The sequence below is a fragment of the Cryptomeria japonica genome, chromosome 7, assembly GCF_030272615.1.
Source record: "Cryptomeria japonica chromosome 7, Sugi_1.0, whole genome shotgun sequence".
Lineage (NCBI taxonomy): Eukaryota > Viridiplantae > Streptophyta > Pinopsida > Cupressales > Cupressaceae > Cryptomeria > Cryptomeria japonica.
In genome coordinates, this window is record NC_081411.1 from 578,132,058 (window position 1) to 578,138,411 (window position 6,354).

Consider the following 6,354-nt stretch of genomic DNA (forward strand, 5'->3'; position numbering starts at 1 on the left):
TCAATAGGTAAGTAGTGAGCTAGCTATGCCAAGTCATTCTTTGGGTGGACCCGCTTGCCACATGTGTTGGTCAATTTTAGATTGACTAAAGATTATCGTGCAATGCGCGAGCAGTAATGGCAGATGAGACAGTGGCGTTTCATTTGAGAACAATAATAAAAGCATTCTCTAAGCTATTTTCAATTCATAAAGTGATTCATAGCGATTCAGAAGGTATCCTCAGAGCTGAAAAAGATTGAGATGGGTTCTTGCAGTGCAGGATTGCGATTCGCCTGGTATTTACAATGCAGTAAGTTGCTTAGCACCTTTTCTTTGTTCCCTAAATGATTGAAGTGTGAATTGTGTGAGTAATTGTAGGGAAAACCTTACAAATTATTCTAGGGTTCAAAATTTGATAAGAATTCACATCTTTATGTGTTGTTCTTGAGATTTTTGTGTCGAATCCTAGTTTCCTTTTCCTCTTGTGGTTAAGTGATAGAAACCCTAGACTGGTAAGATGGCTCCCTTACGAAAACATTCAGGGTAGACTGAATATTTGAAGAGAAATCTTTTTGATGATTTTCTCAACCAATTAAAGCCCTCGACTAATGATAAGTACTAAGGGCAAAAATTTGTTCATGGTAAAACCCTAGGAGAAGGGTTGACTAATAAAGTGTACCACTTGGCGGATGCTAGGGTACCAATGACTGGGATATATATGTTCAAATTATGATATGGACAGAGGAATTTACAATCTCCATTCTCGAGTGTCTGACAATATGATGGGTAAATTAGTGGTGCCAAATGTGTTCATGGATGTCGACTTGTTCAAGGCTATTGCAAACAAATATGACCCTGTCTCGAGGGTTATAAGGGGAAATGAAGGAGAGATTTTGCTCACAATTAGAACAGAGGAATTCCAGGAGATCTTTGACTTGTATGAACCATTTGCTAACCTGGTACAAGTAGATTTAAATGAATTGAAGGCAGAGTATTGTAGAATGAAAGGTTTCATTAGAACTCGCTTTCTTCCAATTCATTTGGCAAAAGCAGGACAAACAACATACTACATTGGCCCTAGTTCAGAGGAGCCTTTTCCCATTAGTACTTTTGCTCCTTATTTCTAGGCTACCTTTTTCTCTTTATGTCAGGTTTTGGGTTTTAATCCAATTAAAATTATGCCACCTGACTTCATGTATTGGCTATGCAAATTCAACATCCAGATTATACAATGATCTTTGACTTCGCCTCATACCTTGAAGAGAAGATTCATGAGGGGTTGCAGGATGTTAAGAATGAAGTGTCTGGTACTCTTTGCTCATTCACATGTTCTTGTATCAGAATGTAGATTACTTTGAAGGCACTATGAACCTCATAAGAACATTTGACGATAATGAAATTCCAGTGCAACTTTGGAGCATGGATATGTCTTGGGATAGACAGGAGGTTAGCTTTGTAAGGTTTGATAACAAATTTGATTTTTGATTAAGGCAAAGATTGATAGTGAACCCACCAAGGATCCCCATGGAGTTACATGATTTTGTAAGACCTAACGAGAGGTTGCCACTTCTGAAGATTGAGCACAATTGGGGGGATTTCATCCCTTATCCTGTTAGCACTGTTATTAGAATTTATGGTTTCTTTGGTCAGCCAAATGTATTACCTTTTAATATTCCTTTAAGAATGGGTTTTGTTGAAGTAATGTGGTAGATAGGGTGCATCCATGATAAGAAATTAAAGGGAAGAAGCAAGGGAGCAATTTTCCCTGATTATACTATCATCCCATATTTTGTGATTTTAAAAGGAGGATATGAGCATTTTGACAAGTTCTTTGCACCATATCATTCAGGGGTTAGCATAGCCAGACACAGTGACCCGAAGGGGTTTATAACATATTCAGGGCAAGAATAAAAGGAGGCCTATTGCCTCATGAGCACAACTTCCTTGAGGATATAATTAGAAATGAGTTTGATTTCATGACTCAAGATTGGAGGAAAGAGAAATGGATAGCTTTTAGGAAGCCATGGGCTATAATTCAGAAAATGGATCCAAGCTATGATCCAACAAAAGATTTCACTCCATTTTGTGCTAGTTGATTTTGTCTTGAACAATTTTGATGAATTGATTATTGCATTGAAGGAGAAGAGGGTCAAACTTGAAGAGGTCCATGGCCAACAAGTTGAAAGAAGATATTACAATGTCCAACACCCATCACACTAAAGGATTCAACCTTGATTCATCAAAGGAGGATGCAACAACCAGGCTCACAACCTCCTCTACCTCAAAGAACAAATGGCCTAATAGAAGAGAGACCTTTTTATGAGCCCTCTCAATAGAGGGTAAGAGAAGAAATAAGTGGTGAAGAAGATAGTAGCAACGAGAGTGAAGAATTGGTGAGGAGAAAAGGTAAAAAGATAATAAAGTCAGAGCCTCCCCCAAGGTGCAAGTTAATCCTTTTAAAGGAGTCAAGATAATTGATCTTGTAGATTCAGATAGAAGCCCTTCACCACCACATGTGCCCTATTCACCTTTAAGGCAGGTTGAAGAACCAATAGAGGATGATACTTTAATAGTAACAAGTGCAGAGATGCAAATTGGTATTCCTCTTATGCCTCCTAGTTTGGAGCTGGACCTCACCCCTTTGGATATTCAAGGTAGAGATTTTAGGGATGCGAGGAAGGAGGCATGTGATAAATTTCTTGAGGATGATGCTTTTGTAAGAAGTTCGGCCTTTCTGCAATTAGTGTGGAAAATGAAAATAGAAGAATTTAAGAAGAGAAGTGCTGAGAGAAAATATCAGAGGCCAGATAGGTCTGAACACGAAAATCAGGAAGAAGTTAAGAATGAGACGATGGAAGAGTTCAGAAAATTTACTGCAAATGAGGGCAGGATGATTGTAAATCAGGCTGGAGTCCCGATTTTACCAAAATGGGACATAGCAGATGTGGTGGCCTTTAATGCAATTAGGAAATCAAAGGACCAAAAATTAGGTTCAAAGGAAGAAGCAAGGTTGGCATCAAAAGGATCAGATTTTGTAGATGATTATGCAACCTTGGCAATATGGGCATTAGAGGAAGGACCTAGAAAGGCTAACATCGATGATATAAATCCCAACTTAAGGGGAGGCCTTATTATAAAAAGAACATCTGACACATCAAGTGTGGAAGCTACAAAGTTGAATGCTGATGTCACCAAATTGTGACATGAGACATCAAAAAGGGAAGCCTTGGAAAAGGCAGAGCTAATGAGAAAGTTTGACAAGCTATCCAATGATTATAATATAGTTAAACAAAGATGTGTAGAGTTGCAAACCAAAGTGCAGCTTCTTGAGCAAGCATAGATAAGAGTATCCTCTTCTGCACTTACAGGGACATCAACGCCATCAACATCCAGGTCATCACATGTTACCCATGAAGAAGAAACAATTCAACCTAGTAGCAATGTTGATGTCCCCAAAATATCATTGGTACCATATGATGACGACGAGCCTGAACCCACTAGATCTACTGATCCAACTCAATCCCAACTCTTGGAGAAGATTATTGAATTAGAAAATAAGCTAAAGGAATTAGGAGATTAGTCAACTTGGCAACAAAAGGAGATAGTTATCTCAGTGCTAACTCATTTAAATGAAAAAGTTGATAGTAGGCTTAATAGTATTCATTTTTTGTATTCTTCATTATTTAATGCTATTTAGAAATTTGATGATGATAAAGAGATGGCAGTTCCTTTGTTCACGAAATGGTTGCTGATGCACATCAAAAGGGGCACAAGGCACAAAAGACAAGTTTAAATGTTAGTAGATTAGTCACAACCAAAATGAACTTAAAAACCTTAAGATGCATATCAAGAGAGATATAAAGCACATAATAAAGAGCATACATAAATGAAAAAGGGAAATAAACCCCCCCCAAGATGCTCCCCAAAATGCTCATAGATATTCCTCCCTTGTACCTCTCCTCTCCAAGTCCCACATGAGTGTAGCTCCCAGCTTTTTGCACTATCCATGAATGTCATATAAAGATTCAAGATGGTTGTAAAAATGAAAATAAATGCTTATGCAAGTGTGAATGATTTACTATGAGAAAACTCCTAATTAGTCTATGTGAATCTTAGTATAATAACAATGAAAATGCTTCTTAATGCTCTCTAAAATGAATATAAGTTTGATGCACAAAAGACTTCTAATCCTGAAAATGAAGAATAAGAGCTCTATTTATAAGGGAAATAGGGCAATGGATGGTCAAGATTGAGTAATCTTAACAAGGGCCAAGATTGAAAGTTAATCAATCTATGTGATGGCTTTCAACCCAATTTCATGATGACAAATGTCAACATGAGATGGCTTGAGAGGAGAGGGAAGACGCATTAAATGTTTGAGATGACATGAAGGTTACCCTAAGAGGGTTTGGTTAGGCTTGAGTTAGTGAATAAAACTTTTATCCAATGAATAATGCCTTTATCCAATGGATAAACTCTTGCGCAAGAGTTAATGAGGATAACCATGGTCAAAGCAATGATTGCTTGAAGAGACCCATGAGTTAAATGAGGGATGAGTTAAATGAGGGTTGAGTTAGAGGAAAAGCGTCTAACCATGTGGGTGAGTTGAGTTTAACCATTAATGGTTATGTAAGAGCCATAAATGGTTTAGAAGACTTTGAGGGTTAACTTGTTGAAGGATAAAAAACTTTTAATGCATTTCAAAGACTTTGGAGGCTTTGAGAAGTGACTTCTCTTTGCTTAGGAATGTGACAATAATTAGGAGATGAATTAGGCTAAATTGGAATGAATTAGAAGAATCTAGAAGGGGTTTAGGAGGCAAGTGGGTTTGGTGGGTGAGAGAAAATAGGATTTTATTTAGAAATAAATCTATTTATTTGTGCAACTTGTATTTGTAAGAAAATGCAAGTGGGGTGGGATTTAGAGATTTAAATAAATATTTATTTATTTAAATGAGGAAAGGGGTTCAATTAAACAAATGTGCTTTATTCATTTAACTAATTGTTAGAGTATGGTTTAATGAATTAATTTAAATAAATTGAATAATTTATTTAATTAATAAAAGAAGAGGTTTAAGATAAATTTAATTAAATATTAATTTAATTAATTGTTGATTGATGGTATAAATAATCAAATAAATACTAAATATTCAATTAATTAAGTGGACAAATTTATGTGTCTATAGTTGCAAAGGGGGAATGAGCTTAGAATAATGTCTATGGCTTCCAAATATCATGCTGAGAGGCCACCTACAGTCCAACCAACTTATTTGTTGGTAAAATCAATGCAGGAGGCCCAAATTTTGCCAGAAAATATAGAAAGAAAGATAAGGGAGCTGATGAGAAATTTCAGTGAGTTGAGTGAAACACTTTTGCCGGATATTGAGGATGAAAATGGGACAGTTAAGCCTTTACAATTTTGGAAAGAGGAGGCAAGGAAAGTCATCAACACCCAGGTAGAGTTAATTTGTGAAGGGCTGAACATGGATATGCTGGAGGATAGCATGGACAAAATAATTGCCACAGGGTCATTTTTTGAATATTTTGAAAGAGAGGCAAATCAAGTAGCCGTTAAATACACTCCATATAGAGCTAAATTTGATGAAGTCATGAGTTATGAATGACCATTTGGTGAAGAGTACAATGGATGGAGTAAGACATATTTGAGTAATGAATAAGGATTGTAAACAGTTTGATATAACTGTTTTTGTCTTCTAGTGGCGGATATCTTTTTGACCCAGAACAACAACAAGGACAGTAAAATGCATCATGAATATCAGAGAAGCGGCCACAGATTTTGATATTGGTTATAAGTTTCCTAGAATCGAATACCATTGTAACAAACTTCAGGTATGTTTAATCATCTTGATGACATGTGTCTCTTGGCCTGAAGCTTGTTTTCTCCCTTGTTTTCTATAAAAAGGAAATCAAGACCATTAGAAATGGTTCCAAAATCTCTGAATAGAGTCTCTTGTGTAGGTCTGGTTTGCAGGATTAGGTTCCAGTTTTGAGGAGTCATGAGTAAATAGCAGAGAATTGTAATATCATTTTGTAGTGCAAAATAGAAGATAGTCACCTGTTTCAAATTTCAAATGGGTTATCTTGTAAATGAGATATATTTGGTTATTTGATAGAAGGTAGCTTTGGAATTAATACAGATATAATTTCAAATCCTTACTCTCCTATGTATGATTTTCTTTTCTTTTGGGTAAATGGAATCAAGGGTTTCATTTGTTCATTGCATTGTTATGATGTATGTAATCTTTCATTTCATGCTTTAATCCAAGGGGTTAATTAAAATTCTTGAATGTGATCACAAAGGGATAAAACTTGTATTAGGATTTGATAAGTAGTTCGGGTGATGAAATTGCAAATG